Below are 24,406 nucleotides of genomic sequence, written 5' to 3'. Positions count from 1 at the left end.
TACAAGAAATTAAGACAAGCAGAGACACATATTGGAAAAGAGAAGGGGCTAAATTAGCTCAAACTTGCACTATGGGAGAATGATAAAGGGAGGTCAGATGCACAAGAGGCAGCAAGCTTAAGATTTTCTAGGATTAGGGGGGGGTGGAGCACTATAAAAGGAATCCAGGATATGGAGATGGATGAATGGGATGGTAAAGTTGATGCAACATGATTTCAAAGAGTCAGATTGGTGGAAGATGGGTTTCAGAGATCCCTAGGACTAGGATTGTGGATCTCGAAAGATGAGGCTTGGTGATTGATTGGATGGGTGGATCCCTAATGCTAAGAGTGATGATTGATTCAAATAGATATGGATGCATAAGCTAGGGTAGGAGAGACAAATGTTGGATATGGATGGGGGATAATGGAGATGAAGGGAATCCATTGAAGCTTTTTGAGCGGGGGAATACTTCAAAGAGAAGTGCCACAATGTAGTTGAGCACTAGATTTGCTATAGGACTATTGGTTAATTTCCAATATTACCAAAAACATCAAGGCTTTTTCACCAACTGTCCAGAGGACTGACAAATTGACTCAAAGAAAACATGCAAGGATTGCACCAGTATCACACATGAATCCCAGAGGGAGTAGCATGGAACTGACATTGGGTAACCCAAAAGAAAAAAAGAAAAACAAACAAAAGACCTGATCAAGACCTTACGCTTAGATTGCCCCATTCGCAGTATACCATGATATGGAAGATCGTGGCCACCTTGAGGAGGGAACAAAAGGATTGCTTGGAAAAGATCCTTCAAGACCCAAGAGGAAGATTCCAAATCAAAAGAAAGAAAAAATCTAAAAGAGAACTATTTTCCAATGAGATGGGTAGGATGAGGTACTACCAGACCAAGATCTGACATGAGGAAAGCTATATCCTACAAGGATCTATCAGAGAGCACCTAAGCTGATGGATCTGGATGAGAGATGCATCTAGCAAGCTGAACGAAGAAGGATAACACTTTGGTGATAGGAGATCTAGCTTAAAGGTTGCATTGGAATAGCTAACCAAGATGTGCAATGTGTGCAAGATGCTGATCAAGGACAAATTGATAGGGAAGCTGAATAGATAAAATGGTACTAAGCTAAAGAGGATGTACAAGCTAACAGACAAAGATATGTTACAAATGTACAAGGTCATTCATGTTTTGGTTTTGTGAGATGGAAATGTTGTTGAAGGGTTGGATGCTCATAATAGTTGATAGGTAGATAGGTAGATGGTTTGGAAAAAGCTTAAGTGAAAATGGGATTCTTTGTGTGCATGTGATAGGATACAAGCTAGGATACAAGATTATTTACAAGCTGGAATATGGTACAAGCTTTGGACAAGATTTGGATATACAAGCTATGATACAAGGGATGATACAAGATTTACAAGGTATGATACAAGCTTTATTACAAGATGTACAAGGTATGATACAAGCTTTGGTACAAGATTTACAAGTTGGGGGACAAGATTTACAAGTTGTACAAGAGGTATTTACAAGCTTCATTAGATGTTGGATATTTGGGTGGAACACCAAGGGAACAAGTGGGTGTTTTATTGGATGGTGGGTGGATGGATGAGGGATAGGATAGTGATAGATAATGGATTAGTCTTAGTACACAAGGCACTTGAATTACCAGGTTTTCACCAAGGTACCTATCCAAGGTGCTTGAATTGCCAAGTTTTTGGCATTGGATGCTTATTTCTCTTTACTATTTATGTATTTTTCAAAAGTTGGGTATACCAAGGATCTTCAAGAATAGAACTTCTTGAGATGAATGATGTTAGTAGGATCATTCAAGATTTCTCCTTCTGGTGTAGATAGCTGATAGGCTCTAGAGCCAAAGGATGTAGTGACGGCATAAGGACCAAGCCATGTAGGTTCAAACTTACCTTTCTTTTCTCAATCTTCTTGGACTTTCATGTTTTCTTTGAGGACCATGTCGCCCAACTAAAAGTGTCATGGAAGCACCTTCTTATTGAAATTTCTTTTGAGATGAGTTTGATAGACTGTGAGATGATCATAGGCTTATTGTATCTTCTCATCTACGAGATCTAGTTGGGTGAGTCTAGCTACTCTGTATTCTTTATCTGAGATTTGCCCTCACAAAGATATGCACAGTGAGGGAAGTTCAACTTCTATAGGTAATACCACTTCAGCACCATAGACTAGGTAATATGGAGTTATGCCTGTGGATGTATGCAAGGAGGTTCAATAGGCCCATAAGGCTGGATTTATTTGTAGGTGCCAATCGCAGTCAAAATCATTGTCAACTTTCTTTAGGATTTTGAGGAGGGTTTTGTTAGTTGCCTCTACCTGGCCATTACCTTGTGGGAAATATGGGCTAGAAAAGTGATGATGGATGTGAAGGGAAGTACATAATTCTTCCATGTTGAGATTTTCAAAGTTACCTCTATGGTCAGTGAAGATGGTGGATGGGATGCCGAAGCAACAAACAATGTGGTACAAGATGAACTTGGAGACCTAAACTCCTATAGTTGAGACTAGGGGGACTGCTTCCATCCACTTAGTGAAGTAGTTTGTAGCTATTATTATCCATTTATGTCCATTAGATGAGAGAGGTGTGATGGTTCCAACTAGATCAAGGCCGCAACATGCAAAGGGCCAAGGTGGTGCAATAGGTTGTAGGTTCTATGCTAGAGCATGCACAAGATTTGCATGTTGCTAACATGGAAGACATTTTTTGACAAACTCACAGGAGTCTTCTTCAATGGTAGGCCAATAGTAGCCTTCTCTAAGGATTTATCATGCTAAGACAATACCACTCGTGTGGGCACTACAAAGTCTAGAGTGTACTTATTTTAATGCCATCACAGGCTCATTTTCATCTAAACATCGAGAGAGAGTATCGTGATAACCCAGACGATATAGGATATTAGCTATTATAACATAGCGGGATGATTTTTTGATAAGGTTTTGGCATTGGGTACGTGTGAGGTGAGGGGATATGATACCATCTATAAGGTTAGCATGAATTTCATGGTACCAAGGGGATTAGGGACCAACCAAGATGCCAACACGGTTTGAGTCATCATTCGCATAGGTGGGTGTGAGGAGTTGCTTGACTAAAAACTCATACTTTGTAGCATCTTGGAAATTTTCCAAGAGAAAGATGATAGTAGCCGTAGCAGCTGCTGCTTTGTTCTGCATTTGAGGCACTTGTGTAAACTGAAGCTTTCTAAAATGCTAGGTTAGCTTATCAACTAGCTCTTTTTAGGGTAATAGCTTTTCATCTTTTGCTTGATATTAATTTAGGACTTGCTTGATGATGAGCTAAGAATCGCCAAAGATTTGTAACTCAGTGATATTCCATTCTATGGCTATCTTTAATCTTGCTATGAGAGCTTCATATTCTACTATATTGTTGGTGCTAGGAAATTGTAGCTTAAAAGCTTTTGGAATGTAATCTCCTTGAGGTGTGACCAACAATATTCCTGCCCTAATCCATGAGATGTGTATGAACCATCAAAATAAAGTTTCCACAGGGGTTGTTCTTCAATAAGATAGATATGCTCATCTAGAAATTCTGTGAGCAAAGAATATGCATCTACTAGAGGTGCATCAGCTAGGTGATCTACTATAGCTTTCCCTTTGATTGCCTTTATGTCCACATACTGGATGTCAAATTTGCTAAAGAGCATAACCCATTTGGCCAAATGGCCTGTAAGTGTCATTCTAGAGAGCATATACTTGAGAGGGTCAATCTTGGAGACTAGTTGGATGGTATGACTTAGCATGTAGTGGTGAAGCCTTTGAGTTGAGAAAACAACTGCCAAACAAGCTTTTTCCAAAGGAGTTTAATTAAGTTCAGAACCAACTAGGCTTCTACTAATATAGTAGATGGCTCTTTCTTTGCTGTAGTCATCATGCTATGCTAAAATTACCCCTAGAGTAGTAGGCATTTCTGATATGTACAAGATCAAGGGATGACCAAGAACTGGTGGAACCAAGATAGGGGGATTGGTGAGATACTGCTTCAGCTGATTGAAGCTGCGTTGACATAAAGGATCCCACTTGAATTTTTCATTTTGCTTTAGTAAATGTGCAAATGGCATGCACTTATCTGTAAGCTAGGAGATGAAGCAATGGACTAATTGAAGCTTTCTCTGAAGAGTGTGAAGCTATTGCAGTGTCTGGGGAGGAGGCATGTCTAAGATAGCCTTGACCTTTTTGGGCTCAATCTCTATACCTCATTTAGAAACTATAAAGCCTAGAAGCTTTCCAGATGTGACCCCGAAGACACATTTCTTGGGATTCAGCATGAGATGATATTAGGCTAACCTATCAAAGACTTTCTCTAGGTTAGCAAGATGATCCATGAAGGTATGAGATTTGACCAAGATATCATCCACATAATCCTCCAAAATGCTATGGATAAGATCATGGAAAATGGCTGGCATAGCTCTTTGATAGGTAGCCCTGGCATTCTTTAGGCCAAAAGGCATCATGGTGTAGCAAAAGGTTCTCCAAGGGGTAGTAAATATTGTCTTATGCTGATCTTCTTCTACAATCTTGATTTGATTATACCCAAAAAATCCATCCATGAGGGATAGAATTTCATGTCTAGTTGTAAGATCTACAATCATATCTTGTTGGGCAGGGGAAAATCATCTTTTGGACAAGCTTTGTTAAGATCTCTAAAATCAATGCAGATTTTGATGTCACCGAAAGGCTTAGTGATGGGGACCATGTTGGAGATCCACTCTAAGTAGTCGATAGGTCAGATAACCTCAACAGCTAACATTCTTTCTAACTCAATTTTGACCAGTAATGCCACCTCAGGGTGCATTTTTCTAAGCTTTTGTCTAACTGGCTTGATCTTTGGATTGAATAAAAGATGATGAACTACAAGTTTTGTATCAAGTCCTAGCATGTCCCAATATGACCATGCATATTGACCAATGTTCTCTCTTAAGACCTCAAAGAGGAGATCAGATTGGTCTTATGATAGGGATGCAGCAATGTGAACAAGTCTGGGGATCTCTGAAGAACCGATGTTGGCTTCTCTAGTATCCTCAATTAGAATAGAAGACACCTCTGGTCGATTATCTTGAGGAGACAATGCTAAATCCTCATATTCTGCTTGTGAATCTGGATTTTCTTGCTAAGAGATCTTCTTCACTACCTTAGCTAGTCTTGGACTCACCTTAGTTCCAATTTTGGGTGTATCGAAACTAGGTAGGGGATTTTCTCCAAAATACCCCTTGGGATCTAGCTTATATATATAGGCAAAATCTGGCTTGTGAGGTGTTTCAACTCCTATGAATCTTAGAAGCACTTCCTCTGATGTGAACTCATCAATGTGTATGATGCTTGGTTGGTCCCAATCTATGAGTTGTGGATGAGTGAGTGGTAGGTCAATAAAATGGATGGATAGTTCTTGGAGAATAGAGTCTCTGAGGGAGATTTGGTCTGGGATATCATCGTAGGTTCTCTTTTCAACTTCCTTGGGAATTTCTTCAATTTTGACAAGGTCATAGTGAATATTCAAAAAAGCATGACCATTCTCATTGGTGCCCCTAGTTGTGGGTATACCAAAGCCAAGACCTAAATTTGTTTCATACTTGTGTGCTTCGATGGGGCATTGCATGCCTCTTTCTTTTTGTCCTAGAACACCACCTTGATAGTTCTATTTGTCAGTGATGAGCTTATGTTCTTGGGGATACTTCTAGCTAAAGTGATCAAGGCATGCTTGATTTCTTGGAGGTGCATCCTTATGTAACCAATTGTTGATATCTAGAGTGAGCTCCTCATGAAGAGGGACTTTCAAGAATATAAAGGTTGTTGGGCCAAACTGTTTGTATCGAGGAGGTGGAATCTCCTTAGCTTTGTGATATGTCAATCATCCATGGGCATGGGGATCAAGTGGGAGTGCCCTGATAGCAAATGCATCTAACAAACTATACTTGCCATAGCCTTTGTTATTGATCTTCACAGTAGATAGGGTGGAGGTGAGGATGGTTTCTGGCTCATTACAAGTGTGGAATGAGCTGGCAATGGATGTTCTGATATCAATTTAGGGCAATGGTTTGTATATGAGGCTTCATCTATATTGCAATAAGAAAAGGGTTTTGGATCGGCGTGGATGGTTACCTCAGTGCCTTGATGTAGAAATTTGATGCACTAATGGTAAGTGGATGGAACAGCTTTCATGGCATGAATCCATGAGTGGGCAAGGAGGATGTTAAATGGTAGATTTAGATCAATAACCTAGCAGAGTTTTTCTTGGATGACTAGCCCAACCTTGATTGGCAGCAAAATAGTTTCTTCTGTGGTTCTCTCCAAGTTGTCATAAGCTTTGATGGTGATAACCTCACTGATGATATCTACCTTAGTATATCCAACTTTTTTTATGAATTTTAGGGTGCAAATATTCAAGGCTAATCCATTATCTATCATTACTCTTTTTAGGGCAAAATTGGATACCATGATGGCTATGCAAAGCGAAAGGGTGTGATCTTGCTCGACCATGGGTATGTCGGTGGGTTTGAATGATAGGGCACATGAGGAGGATAGGTGTCCAACAATATTAAAAAAATTAGTAGCATTGATATCTAAAGGGACACAAGATTCTATGAGAGCACTATCAAGGATGTTTTTATACACAGGACTAGTGCGGAGAAGGTCTAAAATGGAGATTTGGGCTGACATGTTCCCAAGATGTTCCAAGATATTATATTGGCTTTTTGATGGAGCTGATGGTGCTGGTGGAACTAGTGGGCCTGCGATGTTAAATTGTGCTCTTCGAGTGGTGACTGCACACTCATTGCTTGGTCCTCAGATATTGATAACATTGATAGAAGGCTCTTTCTCAAATATACAACCTATGAGGCTACCATAGTCTATATAGGATGAAGTGTGGTCATTGTTCTTCCCATGCTGTTGGTTTGGCTAGTGGTTGTTGATGTTGTTTTTGTTGGTTTGGATAGGTGCTTTTCTAGAATTTTGGTTGTTGTGAGGAGGAAAAGCATTTTGATAGATCTGTAGGCTTGCAGTGGGAGAGGTTTGGGCACCAACAATGACTTCTTTTCGATCAATGAAGTCCTGTACATAATCTTTCAGTTTCATGCATCTGAGGGTGGTGTGACCATTTACCCTATGAAATTTGCAATACTCATTGTCTTTGTACCATGCAGCTTTGTATTGGCCTGGGTCAATTTGCTGGGTAGGAAGAAATTTGATGAGGTTTTCCTTAGTCAATTTATCAAAAATGACATCCAATGGCTCACCAAGGGGCGTATAGTTTCTAGGTGTAGGTTGGAACTTTGGCTTTGATCCTGTAGCTACATTGATGGCATTAGCTTGATTCTTAGACCTTTGAAAGTTGGCTCCTGGATTGTGGCTTTGATAGCTTTATTTATTCTATTGTTGGTAGTTCATAGCTTGTTGATTGTTTGGTTGATACGGTGGGTTGGACTGATTTTGGGAAGGCCCAACAATATTCACATGTCTGGTGTCAGTGATGCCATCTGTTGCTGTAGACTCCTAAAAATCCTTTAGAAAATAATATTTTTATTTTCTGAAAAAAAGTCCCTGATGATGTCATCATTTATTTATTTATTTTTATGCCATTAAATCCCTTTATCTTAATTAAAAATATTTAATTAAGGAATCCCTCCCAAAAATGTTTAAATCTTATTTAAACATTATTTCCTTATTTATTAATTATTTAATTAATAAATTGACCAAAAATCTCAAAATAAATAAAAAATTTATTTTTTGTCCAAAACTTGGCCAATTTCCTTAAGACCACTAACCTCTTCCAAAATCTTCTAATCCTTCTTTAATTTTGATTAAAGGCTAATCTCATCATTTTCTACCCTTAGTCCCAACTCAAAATATTTAATTAAGATTAAATATTAACCCTCATATTTATTAATTATATTTTAATAAATATCTCATCAACCCAAACCCTTGAGATAAATAAAATTTATTTATCCTCAAAACCTTATGAAGTTCTAGACTTTTCTAGAAGGACTTTATCCTCTTCCTAAGCCTATCTCTAAACCCCCTTTTTAGCTTAATCCACCCCATCCACCCATACTAACCAAGCTTAGCTACTAACTCACCCACCCTCATTAAATGCCATCCACTTGCATATCTCTAACATCCCTAATCTGATCCTAAACCCAACCCTAATCCCCCCCTAACCTTGTCACATTCCTTAAGCAAGCTTAGGACTTTCCTAAACCAAGCAAAGTCAACAATCTCAACTCCCTCCAAAATATCCCAACCACCCAACCATGAATTCTCTTACAAGTCCATTCATTTCTCTTACAAGCCATTTATGAAGGGTCTTTATGAAGATATTATCCCTTGAGCCTCCTTTTTTGACTCATCCTTGCCCTTCCTTCCATCCACTCACCTTGTGACATGTGTCACTACTTGATTGGTGCCAAACAAGCACAATCCATGTGCTCCCTTTTGAGTGCATCCTAGCCCTCCTTAAGCTTTCATCTCTCCTTGCATCCTAGCCCTCCATCCCTCAAGCTCTTTGCCTATAAATTGAATCCCCTCCCAAGCCATTTGATCACAACTTTTAAACCAAAGTTATAATGCTAGTTTGAGAAACAAAGCCTTTTACCATACCATTATAATGCCAAATTGAGAGTTCACAAAGCTACCAATTTTCCATTTTCCATCTCCATTGAAGCATAGTTTGAGAAGCCTTGAGAATACATACAAATCATTTACATAGACTCATCTACCAAGGAAAGAGCTAATTCCTATTGGGAGAGTCCATTCATTTGGCTCACATTCCTAATTAGGGATCTCTCTTTAGTTTCTCTTATATGTTATATTATTTTTGTTAGTTAATGCTTTGTTCTCTTAATAGATTAGTATTTCTTGCTAACATATTATTGTATACATTTTGGCATGCCCGATGGGATCCTTGTATGGGTCATCTTCATTAGCTTTTTTAGTCAAGATTCGTATGATAATTGCTAATTTTGGCTAATTTTTCTTTTTTTTGTGATTGGTAGGATTGTATAAATTGGTTTTGTAGGTTGACATGAGCATGAAGAAGACAAAGGAACGCATAGTCTATCTCATAGCGTTTGCAGATTTTTCAAGCTTATAGGTGGACAAAGCACTTGGATTTCTTCTTCCCCTTCTTGTCTACATTCTTCTTATTCCATCTACTTCCTCTTCTTCTTGTGGAAGATCTTGGCATTTATTTTTATTTTTATTTTTAAGAAAGCAAAATCATACACACTTCTTTTTAGTGCTTAAAATGAACCCCCAAATCATACTTAAATCCATTAAAAACTAAAAATTTGCAAAAAGAAAAAAAAGAATCTTTTAACAAGTGAAACTAAACCAATCCAATTGTTGGATACAATTGATAATTGCATGATTGTCTTTGATGTTACACAAATGTCATATCAGTCATCAGACAGAGTCTACTGAGCTCAGAAGGTAAGTACAGCTGTTGACAGAGTTTACCGAGCTTGCAAGGTAAACAAAGGAAGTTCAGTGTTTTTCGAGCTCACTCGGTAAACAAAGGATATGAGATAGGCTATCAGTATTTACCGAGTTGACTCGGTCATCAAAGAAAAGTAGCAGACAGTGAAAAGTAGTAGACAGTGTTAACCGAGCTCACTCAGTCATCGAAGAAAAGTAGCAGACAGTGAAAAATAGCAGACAGTGTTAACTGAGCTCACTCGGTCATCGAAGAAAAGTAACAGACAGTGTTAACCGAGCTCACTCGGTCATCAAAGGAAAGTCGGAGAAATCGGTGTTTACCGAGTTCACTCGGCGACTGAAGGATTTCACAAAATTCTCTGTATTAACCAAGCTCACTCGGTTAACACAAAAATTATTTTCTGTGCAGTATTTACCAAGTTAAGTCAGCCAGCGAAGGATTTCTCGAAGGTTAAGTAATTAAAGTTAATTACTTTATGTAATGTATGAAGCCGACTTATAGCACAATTATTTATAATTGTAACTTGTATTTGAGCCGACTTAATAATCTGAAAGGTATATATGAAGGATCAAGTTGCGAATTCAAGTATGGATGTATGAATGAGAACAAGCTAGCAGATATGATTGAATATCTAATATGCAAATTATAAGAAAGGTCAGAGCAAATTTTTGAAGGACCAGTGATGCAGAGTTGTATTTGATCAGAGAAGATCCAGAGGAACAGAACAGAGATCTGTATCAGCAAAGATAAGTTGTATTTATTTCAGATCACTCATTGTTACTTTCTAACAATTGTAACAGTGTTTTCAAATCTCTTAACAGAGTGGGTTTAACAGCCTTTTGTAAAATCCTCTAACAAGGTGGCAATTCAGTTGAATTGATCTAAAGACCTCTAGCAAGGCCACTCCTAGCAAGGTGATTAAATCCTCTAACAAGGTCACACCTAACAGTGTGTTTTGTAACCTTTAACAAGGTTGGCTCCTAACAGGGCTCACTTCAGAAGAGTGAAAAACAGTAACTAGTTACATTGGTGGTTTTTTCCATATTGGGTTTCCACGTTAAATCTGGTGTCTCTTGTCTCTTGTTTCTTGTGTTTTCAGTTTGATTATATGAGTATCAGCAATGAGTATTTCCTTTGACATCTTAAGGGACTTGTGGGAAAAGTTTTTGTAGTAACTGATTCACCCCTCCCCTCTCAGTTACTCCATTCTCATTTCCAACAATTGGTATCAGAGCTTATTGGTGCTTGCAGGAAAAGATTTCAAGGATCTAAGCCAAAGATCAAGATGTCTTACAAGAGAGAAATTCCAAGACTCAACAAAAATAACTTCTCTGCATGGCAAGGATTGATGAAACTTCATTTGGCTACTATTGGTGATACAGGACTGAAATATCTTGATGAAAAATACAAAGAACCTTCCGGCACATTATCTATCAATGATATTGCTGAAAAGAAGACTCATAACAATATGATGATAGACATTGCATCTGCACTAAGCTATGAAGAATTTGATGATATCAAAGATTGCCAAACCGCTTTTGACATGTGGAACAAGCTGAAAGAAATCTATGGAGGAGATGACAATGTGAAAAGAGCAAAAGCAGAAAGTCTAAGAGGACAATTTGACCAAATGAGAATGAGAGAGGATGAAAACATTGCCAAATATGTTGATAGAATCAAAGCAATTGTCAGTGCAATCAGGGCATCTGGAGGTGATATCAAAGAAGAGATGGTTATAAGCAAAGTTCTTAGAACCTTGCTTCCCATCTATGCAATCAGAGTTTCTGCAATTCAAGAAAGAAGGTGTGAAGCAAATCATAATATCAATTTGGAGGCTATAGTTGGAAGACTAACCGCATTTGAACTAGACAATTTTGACAACTATGTTCCAGCTTCCAAAAACACTGAATCAGCATTTGAGGCCAAACTTTCATTCAAAGATAAAGGCAAAAAGAAATCAGAGTCAGAAAGTGATGATGAATCAGACCAAAGTTTAGACAGTGATCTTGAAGTAATTGAAGCTCTACTGGCAAAGAAATACTCCAGAGGTAGAGGAAAATATAAAGGTAAAGTTCCTCTAATCTGTTTTTCATGTGAAGAAATTGGTCATATTGCAGCTAGGTGCCCAAACAAGCAGAACAATGATGAAAAGAAGGGTCATAAATGGAATAGAAAGAAAGATTACAAATCATTCAAGAACAAAGGTAAGAAATCATGTTTCATGGCTGAAAATTCTAAGGATTCTGATAATAGTGAAGATGAAATTGTTTATATTGCTGTGAAAGATGATTCTGATAGTGATGAGGAAGATAAAATGGCTCTTATCTCTCATATAAGTATGAATGATACATGGATTATAGAAAGTGGTTGCTCTTATCATATGACTGGTGATAAAACTAAGTTTGATCAGTTTGAAGATTATGATGGTGGCAGTGTAAGGTTTGGTAATAATGAACCTCGTTTCATAAAAGGAAGAGGAAGAATCTCTCTAACCAAAGAACTTATATGCAACAATGCCTATTGGGTTGAAGGTCTTAAACATAACTTGCTAAGTGTGGCACAGTTACTCAATACTGGATTTAAGGTGGAATTCATGCATGGAAAGGCAAGACTGTTGAATGAGCAAGGAAAGCTAATAGGATCTGGCACACAAACTAAAGGTAACTTGTTATACCTAGAACTTGGTGAATGCTCATGTTTTATTGCTCAAATTGAAGAAAGTTGGTTATGGCATAAGAGGTTGTGTCATGTCAATTTTGATAATCTGGTGAAGATAAGCAAATTCAAAAAGGTAAGAGGCATTCCTAATATAAAGAAACCTGAGGTCGGTTTATGCAAGAATTGTCAGATTGGTAAAATGGGAAAGACTAGTTTTAAAAGTAAAAGCTATCAGTCTGAAGATATATTAGAAATTGTGCATACTGATTTATGTGGACCCATTGGAATTGAAAGTTATACTGGAGAAAAGTTCTTCATTCTTTTTGTTGATGATTACTCAAGAATGATGGCTGTTATGTATCTAAGGAATAAATCAAAAGCTTTTGAGAAATTCAAATGGTACTTGGCAAGAGTAGAAAAAGAAACAGGGAAAAGATTGAAATGCTTAAGGTCAGACAGAGGTGGTGAATTCATTTCACATGAGTTCAATAACTTCTGCATTGAAAGAGGAATTAAAAGACAAGTTTCAGCACCAGGAACTCCAGAACAAAATGGGATAGCTGAAAGAAGAAATAGATCCATTATGGATTGTGCAAGGACCCTAATGATTGAAAAGAACATTGCTATCAAATACTAGAAGGAAGCTATCAGCACTGCAGTTCATACCTTGAACCGAGTACAACTAAAAAAGGACTCATTCAAAACTCCCTATGAATTATGGTATGGCTACAAACCCAATGTAAGTTATCTGAAAGTATTTGGAAGAAAATGTTATATTCTGAAAGAATCTAGAAAAGGTAAATTTGATGTAAAAGGAGATGAAGGAATATTTCTAGGTTACTCTCGTAAAAGCAAAGCATATAGATGTTTAAATCTATCTACTCACAAGGTCATAGAAAGTGCACATGTGAAAGTTGATGAGTTTGCAGAGAAATCAGAAGAAGAAAGCAAGAAGGTTCCTGAAGACTACAGAAGATTTATTTACATTGAACCTGATACTATACCAAGTACTCCAGTTAATCAGGAATCCTCAACTCCCGAGTCATCAATGACCGAGTTGCAGGAAGTTCAAACTGAGATACAGGAAGTTTTTACCGAGCTAAAAGAATTTGAGTCACTTTCAGACTCTACCAAGCAAGTATCTACCGAGTCTGAATCTACCGAGCCAGACCAGCAAGAATCTGAAGTACAAAGGGACAACAATGAAACTCATTCAAGAAGTAAAGAACCTATGTTAGCTAAATATGTCAGAAGGCATCATGCTCCAGATCAGATCATTGGAGACAAATCTGAAGGAACTCTGACAAGAAGTAAGTTAAAAGGCACTTAATAATATCAAGTTTCCACAATCCATTGTTAATGATGATGTTGCTTCTGGATTTGATTGTGTAAGTTTTTTGATCCAGATAAGAAGAACATGGTCTGCAAATTACACAAGGCGCTGTATGGTCTAAAACAAGCTCCTAGAGCATGGTATGAAAGATTGCATAACTATCTTATTCAGATTGGTTTTCAAAGGACTAATGATAACAGTAGCTTGTATATAAAAGAAGGTCCAGATAATAAGATTGTTTTGGCAGAAATATTTGTAGATGACATTGTTTTCACAGGCAATGATGATCTATGCAAAGAATTTTCAGAACAAATGAACAAGGAGTTTGAGATGTCTATGTTTGGTGAGATTAAATTCTTTATAGGTCTTCAAATCCAACAAAGTAAGAATGGCATCTTCATCACACAGTCAAAATACATCAAGGAGATATTAAAAGAATTTGGTATGGAGGATTGTAAACCAGTTGGAACCCCTATGTGTACTGGATTGAAACTTACCAAGGAAGATGAATCCAAAGAAGTGGATCAAACACTGTATAGATCTATGATTGGAAAGTTGCAGTATGTAGTACATACTAGGCCAGATATTGCCCTTGCAGTCGGTATTGTAGCAAGATTTTTAGCAAAACCAAGAGAAACTCATATAATGGCAATCAAAAGAATAATGAGATATTTGAAAGGAACTGAAGATTATGGGCTATGGTATAAATTTGGAGGTAATTTGGACTTGAAAGTATTTACTGATGCTGATTGGGCAGGAAACCTTGATGACAGGAAAAGCACAAGTGGAGGAGCATTCTTTCTTGGAAAGAGATTGGTTTCTTGGACAAGCAAAAAGCAGAACTGTACATCCCAATCTACAGCAGAGGCAGAGTATGTTGCTGCAGCAGTAAATTGTTCAAATATTGTTTGGTTTAAGCAGTTATTGCAAGGAATGAGGATGGAAATCAAAGAACCAGTTGTTATGTTCTGTGACAATACTAGTGCAATAAATATATCAAAGAATCCAGTAATGCATTCTAAAACCAAGAATATTGCAATCAAATATCATTTTGTCAGAGAATTGGTACAAGACAAGGAGATCAGATTGGAATATGTCAATTCAAAGGAACAAATTGCTGACATATTCACAAAGCCACTACCTAAGGATGCATTCTTGTATCTCAAAGGTAAGTTAGGGGTTACACCCCTATCCGAAATTCACTAAAAACAAGTTTTAGTGATGCATCAACGCATACCAAAATGAAAATCTATCTGTTGATGCAATCAAATCTGAAAGCTTTGCATATGAATCAGTACTATAGGTACATTCTAATTCATTTAAGTTCTATTGTCTTTGGCATTTGTTGTCAAAGAGGGAGAGATTTACTTTACTATCATATCTTTCTGAAATTTGTGTGAAAAAGAAAGTTCTTATGTAATTCCTTCACAGAGGGAGATTACTGAAAGAGGGAGAATTGTTGTGATGACACATTGAGTTGATAAGGACTTGTTTTCAAATTTCATTTTTGCTATGACATGTTGTGTTGCCATTAATGCCAAAGAGGGAGATTGTTGGATACAATTGATAATTGCATGATTGTCTTTGATGTTACACAAATGTCATATCAGTCATCAGACAGAGTCTACCGAGCTCAGAAGGTAAGTACAGCTGTTGACAGAGTTTACCGAGCTTGCAAGGTAAACAAAGGAAGTTCAGTGTTTTCCGAGCTCACTCGATAAACAAAGGATATGAGATAGGCTGTCAGTATTTACCAAGTTGACTCGGTCATCAAAGAAAAGTAGCAGACAGTGAAAAGTAGCAGACAGTGTTAACCGAGCTCACTCGGTCATCGAAAAAAAGTAGCAAACAGTGAAAAATAGCAGACAGTGTTAACCGAGCTCACTCGGTCATCGAAGAAAAGTAACAGACAGTGTTAATCAAGCTCACTCGGTCATCAAAGGAAAGTCAGAGAAATTGGTGTTTACCGAGTTCACTCGGCGACTGAAGGATTTCACGAAATTCTCTGTATTAACCGAGCTCAGTCGGTTAACACAAGAATTATTTTCTGTGCAGTATTTACCGAGTTAAGTCGGCCAGTGAAGGATTTCTCGAAGGTTAAGTAATTAAAGTTAATTACTTTATGTAATGTATGAAGCCGACTTATAGCACAATTATTTATAATTGTAACTTGTATTTGAGCCGACTTAATAATCTGAAAGGTATATATGAAGGATCAAGTTGCGAATTCAAGTATGGATGTATGAATGAGAACAAGCTAGAAGATATGATTGAATATCTAATATGAGAATTATAAGAAAGGTCAGAGAAAATTTTTGAAGGACCAGTGATGCAGAGTTGTATTTGATCAGAGAAGATCCAGAGGAACAGAACAGAGATCTGTATCAGCAAAGATAAGTTGTATTTATTTTAGATCACTCATTGTTACTTTCTAACAATTGTAACAATGTTTTCAAATCTCTTAACAGAGTGGGTTTAACAGCCTTTTTTAAAATCCTCTAACAAGGTGGCAATTCAGTTGAATTGATCTAAAGACCTCTAGCAAGGCCACTCCTAGCAGGGTGATTAAATCCTCTAACAAGGTCGCACCTAACAGTGTGTTTTGTAACCTTTAACAAGGTTGGCTCCTAACAGGGCTCACTTTAGAAGAGTGAAAAACAGTAACTAGTTACATTGGTGGTTTTTCCCATATTGGGTTTCCACGTTAAATCTGGTGTCTCTTGTCTCTTGTTTCTTGTGTTTTCAGTTTGATTATATGAGTATCAGCAATGAGTATTTCCTTTGACATCTTAAGGGACTTGTGGGAAAAGTTTTTGTAGTAACTGATTCACCCCTCCCCTCTTAGTTACTCCATTCTCATTTCCAACACCAATCATTTGCATCCTTGCAACATCAAAGTTTTAGATGCATCCATGCAAAGTTAGGAACACTTCATTTTTGGGAATTTAAAAAGAACTTGAAGTTTCCATTTCAAAAGGTTCAAAATCAACACTAAAGTGCACACTAAAATCTAAATCAAACTCAAAGCATCAATCAACGTTAAAATGAACCTCATTTGCAAATATTTTAAAGTTCTTTTAAAAATATCATGAAAACTAAGAGTCCTAAATGGTTGCCAAAAATTGTCCTAAAAGCTTTGTTCTAAAATGGTTGCTTAGGTTTTTCATGCATCAAAACAACCTAGGAATATCATTTTTGGGCTTAAAAAATGCAAACTAGAACACAAAATCTTGAATGAAAACCAAATTCCAAAGAGTAATTTTCACTTTTGAGTCCAAAACAATCTTGAATGATCTAAGGTTAAAACAAATCACTTCAAAGTTCTTAAAACAACACACAAAATCTCAATCTTGAATGCTCAAAGGAAAAAACTTGAATGTTTAATCACTTGTCTTTGAATGCATGTTGCTAAAATCACTCTTGAGTGCCATGGATTAAAATTAAGTTTTTTTTTTTATGAATACATGATTAAAACAACAAATCCAATCTTGAATGCCACAGATCAAATAATCATCTTTTGGAGCATAAAAAGAATCTACATTTTTGTAATCTTTGAAGTTATAAAAAAAAAAAAAAAAAATGCTTTGAGTGAGTTTGTCGTTGGACTCACTCTCTTTAATCACCCATCAATTTAACCATTGGTTGCAATCTCACCACCATTTATGAGGATGGGTCCACCTAAGAGAGTGTTAAGTGTCCATGCAAATCAAACTCCACTCACTTGGGTTTTTAGTGGTTTTTCTAAGTTAGAAAATTCCTTGAATGCACATTAGTCTCGCTAACACTTCATTTGGGCATAAAAATTGAACAACTCTTGATGTGGAGGGCCTTCAGGTGCGTGCTTGACAAATCAAGTTTCACATATCTTTGTTTTTGGCTTAAAACAAACTCACACTCAATCTTGAATGCCTAACAATCAATGAACATCGCATGGTTTTGATGCATTTTCAATGACGCTCACATTTCTTATGTTGATGATCTCTTGACTTCCATTATGCTAACGACACTGTCAAATTGGAATGATCATTGTATGCCTTAATCACAACTGTCTTTAATCATAGCTTACAAAATCTAAATCATCAATTGGAATGAATGTGTCTTTTAAAACCAAGATCATGTATGTGGTCTTGTTTTACACTTTATAGGAGGCTTGCTTGGGGATTTCATCACCCCTTGGGATGACCTCAACTCCAGTGTTTCAATGAAGTATAAAGATCGGGAGGTGAATCCAAAGACACCTCTCTTGGAATCAAAATCTTGTCACTCGAGCTAAGCCTCAAGGACCTTTATACCCTTGAGAAGTGAAAGAGGAGAAATGGGTTACCACTCCTGTCAGCTGTGTGACATCTTTTTGTTTTAATCTATGGATTTGGGCCTCACATACATTGGGTATATCAAGGACTCCCTAGCTAAAACAACTCTCAACCTTGTAGACAACCATCTAGGATGTTAATGTGTTTGAAGTGACTGATCGCAACATTTGTAAGATATACACATTCCTTGGCGCAAGTATCACATTCTAAGAATCAAAACTTCTATCTCGTTGTTTCTATCTATTGCTTGATCTTTTATTTTTTGAATGAATCTTTTCCAACTTTGGTCAAAATCTTAGAAAAGCAAAAATCTCCCAACTCAAGGCATACTTAGCATAGTCACTGCCTCATCAGAAAATCATCCAAGCTCCCCCGCTGCAACCAAATCTATCTAATTCTTTTCTTTAGAAAAACCCCAAATCCAAAGTCCATCCAAATCATCCCCCCAGCCAGCTAGCAACCCAATCCAAAATCACCCAAGCCTTTAAGGAATTATTGTCACCTGGCCAAGAGTTTTCCATTCCTACCATCTTGCAAAACCACCAGCCTCACCAAGGTTATCCCTTTGACAGAGCTTTGTCTAGGGTAATCCAGCTTTGTCACTTGTATCCCTCATCACCTTGAGCAAAAGGTTGGGATCCACAAGTGGTCAATCTCATATCATACCCATAGGATCATCATTCTATCCTCAAGTTGACACCAAAAGCCACGAAATCTAGCACATAGGAAAGCAAAACTCTCAACTTTTGATAGCATACCATTGAAGTCTTCCATCCTTAGAAAATCCTAAAATCCCCATCCAATCCTCCTTAGGTTTTTCATGCAGCTTTGACTTTCCCTAGGAAATCTTTTCAAACCCAATCCAAAATTTGAGCTTAATCCAAATCCAACCATGAGCTTCTGTGTTCATCCATATGCAAGACCCCATTGCCATTCAACTCATCATCAAAACATAAAATCCCAACCCTATCATGATGAGTTTGGTTGCATTGTCCTTGCTCCCACCACATACTATTCCAATGATGATGAAAATCTTGTTGACTATGATGAGTATCTTGAGAGCCTTAGATACCTTCCACCAACCATCCCCCAAAATCCACACATTATTCCAAACTATCTAGTCATGCCATCTCATATCCCAGCTTCTCCTCCATCACCCAATAAACCAAGCTTCCAATCTTCCACCCCTTTCACACTAGCTATTCCTATCAATCCACCTCCACCTCTAACACACGAGTCTCCAAGAAATCTCCTAGAGGAAATGCAAGAAAAGCTGCCTCCAGCAGTCGATAAGCCATGTCATCTAGTCCAACCATATGAAGTAGTCAGTGATAAAGCTTCCCCATCTATAATATCACCTCCTTCTCCCATAGCTTTCATCCCCATACCATCCATCAAATTGCTTAAAATCCTTCCACTTCCTGCAAGCATCAAAATCCCACCACCTGTCAAATCCCTCCAAATCCTATCCACATTACCTCCAAGCCATTACCAAATCTCCCGTAATGACCCTTATGCATCCATCTTCTACTCATCCATCTCCACTACTGAATCTTCCATCTATCCATCCACTGCCTTTGAAGAATCTCTCCCTTCACCTCCTATCACACCATCAACTCCAATCCAATCCTATCAAGATCTTACCCAAAATCATGTTGACATCCCCCAAAGAATAAATGAAGATATCATCATACCATGTCTTCCATCCATATTGCAGTCACCATCCCCTCCATCTCCAAAACCTCAAGTCATACCTCCTCTACTGTAGGATATCTTTTCATCCCATTAGCTAAATCAAGATCCTATCCTACCATCTCCTCTGCTCCATGCTTCCATCTTACCACCTATCCAAGCTATTCCACCATCTATAATCTACCCTCTAGGTTCACTTACATTCATCCATGGTGGCCTCCTCTTAGCAGAAGAATTAAAAATAGTATCTCCCTATTGCAGTACATCTGATAAAGCACTTCCACCATTTTTCACAAGAAAAAAGTATCCTCAGCTAGTTCAAATGCTCAATCGATGGCATTATCAAGGTCAAGGTTTAGGACCACAAGAGCAAGGAATCATAAAGCCTATTATTGCACAAAAGAATCCAGGATTTCATGGTCTTGGATATGTATCCAAAGGCTCACCATCTAAAAGTGTTGGTACACGCCATCCCCAAACCAAGCCTATCTCTAGGCCCACCATGCCAGCCTCCCATCAATCCTTCAAGAAATCTCATGTCATCCCCCCTCCACCATCTTTGCAACCAAAAACAGCCTACCATATCCCCCCCTCATCCGCTAAATCCATTTTGGGTCCCTATGTCCCAAAATCTACCATCCTCCGTCCTCCTATCAATCGTCATAAAAATCCTATTCCATCTGCTCCTATGCAAGATCAACAAAGGCACATATTAGGGCACATCATCCATCATCATCCCCCTACATGCTCTTCCATATCCTCTTCATTTCACAAAGATTCTCCTAACCATCTTCCCAAAGCTTACCACAGCAATGTGAATGCCAACTTCAAAATGCATAAAGCTAAAAATCCAAATCCTAGGCAATCATATGTCTATTCTAAAAGACATACTCCAAAAAGGAAAAATCCAATCAAAGAATGCAAAACAATGCAAAAGTCTATGAAAAGAAAATCCAAAACCATGTTGATCCCAAAGAAAAAAGTTGAAACCCAATGCATAATGGCATCCACCATTTCTAATCCCCCATCTAGTGACTCATGTCCCCTATGTCCTAACTCCATCTTGGGTGCCTATATCCCCAAGCGCACTTCCACAAATCCTCCATCAAGCCCACATCTACCATCTATCCCCCATATGCTCTTTTCACACCCATCCCAGCATGTGCCAATGTTGATCTTGCAAGCATCCCTATCTCATGCTCCTTTCTAGCCTTTTCATCCCTCCATCTCCTACCATCAATCCCATCTAATCCAATCTATTGCATAAATCACACATCTAGTGTACCAAAAACTAGCAACAAAATTGAACATTCCAACAGCCAGTGCGAAATCATAAAAAAGCCAAAATTAGTTGAAGAAAGCCAAAATTATTCCAGCTAAGTCCAAAGTCAAAAAGTCAAAAAAGAAAAGAAAAATAAAGAATCCACTGGTGAAAACTTGGCAATTCAAGCACCTTGGACAAGTACCATGATGAAAACTTGGCAAACAAGCGTCATGTGTAATCCAGCCATACCTAGCTTAGCCTATCATCCTCATGCTTTTGGTCACATCTTGACATCCAACTCCATCTTCCAATCTATACACCTATCCTCCATCCTTTAGCTTCCATCTCACACCATCCACTTATCTTCGGCAGCTTTAGCCAATCATCCCAACTATCATCCATCTCCCTAGCACCTTTCACTTTTCCATCCTAGCTTGAATCCTATCACATCCATTGTAAGACCTCCTTTCACATGTCATCTTTTGACTGGGGGCACTGTATTCCTTGGAGATCTTGTCTTTTCCATCCTCCCTTGTCATTAGTATCCCACTCTAGGCTATCCTCATGCAAATCCAATGTCATCCTCTCATTAGACATTCACTCTAGTGCCATCTATCCATTCAGCTACCACCAACCTTAGCATTGTCCCCATCCTTGGTCGCACATCTATCATCATTATTGAATGCATCTTGCCAAATCCATATCTTCCACTATCACCTCATCCTTAGCTTCTGCCTCTTGCACCAACTTGAGCCATCCTGTTGTCCTCTCATCCTAAGCTTTTTATCCATCTGTATCATACCTATCATTGGTCTGTTAGCTTGTACCATATCTTGATTAGCCCACTTGTAAATACCTTGGTCCATCAGCTTGTACATCCTCTTTAGCTTAGTACCATTGTATCTATCTAGCTTTCGTGTCAGTTCCTCCTTGATCATCATCTTGCACACATCACACAACCCTTGGTTAGCTATTCCAATGCATCCTTTAACTAGATCTCCTATCACCAAAGTGTTATCCTTCTTAGTTCAGCTTGTTAGACACATCACTCATCTAGATCCATCAGCTTAGGTGCTCTCCTATAGATCCTTGCAGGATATAGCTTTCCTCATGTCTGATCTTGGTCCGTTAGTACCTTGTCCTATTCACCTCATTGGCAAACGGTTCTCTTTTGGATTTTCACTTTCTTTTGATTTGGAATCTTCCCTTTTGGTTCTTGAAGTATCTTTTCCAAGCAATATTTTTTTCCCTCCTCAAGGTTGCCATGATCTCCCATATCATGGTATACTGCGAATGGGGAAATCTAAGCATAAGGTCTTGATCAAGTCTTTTTGTTTGTTTTTCTTTTCTACTTGTGGGTTACACAGTGTCATTTCCATGCTACTTTCTCTAGGATTCATGTGTGATACTGGGGCAATCCTTGCATGTTTGTTTTGAGTTAGTTCATCAGTCCTCTGGATGGTTGGTGAAAAGGCCTTGATGTTCTTAGTAACCTTGTCAATTAACCAACAGTCCTATAGCAAATCTAGTGCTCAACTACATGGTGGTACTTCTCTCTGAAGTATCCCCCCGCTCAAAAAGCTTCAATGGATTCCCTTCATCTCCATTATCCCCCATCCATATCCAGCATCTGTCTCTCCTACCCCAACTTGTGCAACCGTATCTCTCAGAATTAATCATCACTCTTAGCTTTAGGGATCCACAATCCTAGTCTTAGGGATCCACCAATCCAATCAATCCACCAAGCGTCATATTTCGAGATTCACAATCCTAGTCTTAGGGATCTTCGAAACCCATCTTCCACCAATTTGACTCTTTGAAATCCTATTGCATCAACTTTATAATCCCTTCATCCATCTCCATATCATGGATTCCTTTTTATAGCACTCCACTCCTTCATCCTCCACCTTCCCTAAAGTCTTAAGCTTACTTCCTCTTGTGCATATGATTATCCTTTATCATTCTCCCATAGTGAGAGTTTGAGCTAATTCAGCCCCTTCTCTTTGCTAATCTGAGTCTCCTTGCTCATTTGAGATTCTTGTACTTTTCAAGAAGCCATCGAGCCCCGCTTTCTCTCCCCACTGCCTTCTTGAGGGGGCATCTCACAATCCATTCTCTCCTCTTCTGCTCTAGCCTTGGGCATCTTATTTTCTTATCTTTGATGCCATGCCACTTGTGGCATCACATCAAAGAGGAACAAAATGTAGATACCTAAAAATCCTTTAGAAAATAATATTTTTATTTTTTGAAAAAATTCCCTGATGACATCATCATTTATTAATTAATTAATTATTTAATTTATTTATTTATTTTTATGCCATTAAATCCCTTTATCTTAATTAAAAATATTTAATTAAGGAATCCCTCTAAACAATGTTTAAATCTTATTTAAACATTATTTTCTTATTTATTAATTATTTAATTAATAAATTGACCAAAAATCCCAAAATAAATTAAAAATTTATTTTTTGCCCAAAACTTGGCCGATTTCCTTAAAACCACTAACCTCTTCCAAAATCTTTTAATCCTTCTTTAATTTTGATTAAAGGCTAATCTCATCATTTTCTACCCTTAATCCCAACTCAAAATATTTAATTAAGATTAAATATTAACCTTCATATTTATTAATTATGTTTTAATAAATATCTCCTCAACCCAAACCCTTGAGATAAATAAACTTTATTTATCGTCAAAACCTTATGAAGTTCTAGACTCTTCTAGAAGGACTTTATCCTCTTCCTAAGCCTATCTCTAAACCCCCTTTTTAGCTTAATCCACCCCATCCACCCATACTAACCAAGCTTAGCTACTAACTCACCCACCCTCATTAAATGCCATCCACTTGCATATCTCTAACATCCCTAATCTAATCCTAAACCCAAGCCTAATCCCCCCCTAACCTTGTCACATTCCTTAAGCAAGCTTAAGACTTTCCTAAACCAAGCAAAGTCAACAATCTCAACTCCCTCCAAAATATCCCAACCACCCAACCATGAATGCTCTTACAAGGCCATAAAGACTCTTACAAGTCCATACATTGCTCTTACAAGCCATTTATGAAGGGTCTTTATGAAGATATTATCCCTTGAGCCTCCTTTGTTGACTCATCCTTTCCCTTCCTTCCATCCACTCACCTTGTGACATGTGTCACTACCTGATTGGTGCTAAACAAGCACAATCCATGTGCTCCCTTTTGAGTTCATCCTAGCCCTCCTTAAGCTTTCATCTCTCCTTGCATCCTAGCCCTCCATCCCTCAAGCCCTTTGCCTATAAATTGAATCCCCTCCCAAGTCATTTCATCACAACTTTTAAGCCAAAGTTATAATGCTAGTTTGAGAAACAAAGCCTTTTACCATACCCTTATAATGCCAAAATGAGAGCTCACAAAGCTACCAATTTGCCATTTTCCATCTCCATTGAAGCATAGTTTGAGAAGCCTTGAGCATACATACCAATCATTTACATAGACTCGTCTACCAAGAAAAGAGCTAATTCCTATTGGGAGAGTCCATTCATTTGGCTCACATTCCTAATTAGGGATTTCTCTTTAGTCTCTCTTATATGTTATATTAGTTTTGTTAGTTAATGATTTGTTCTCTTAATAGATTAGTATTTCTTGCTAACATATTAGTGTATACAGTTGCAATGTGCTTGTTTTTGTTCCAATACCTAG

The sequence above is a fragment of the Cupressus sempervirens genome, chromosome 7, assembly GCF_028749045.1.
Source record: "Cupressus sempervirens isolate cs-2001-9-10 chromosome 7, ASM2874904v1, whole genome shotgun sequence".
NCBI classification, from domain to species: domain Eukaryota; kingdom Viridiplantae; phylum Streptophyta; class Pinopsida; order Cupressales; family Cupressaceae; genus Cupressus; species Cupressus sempervirens.
Note: the sequence above shows the minus strand (reverse complement) of the source record.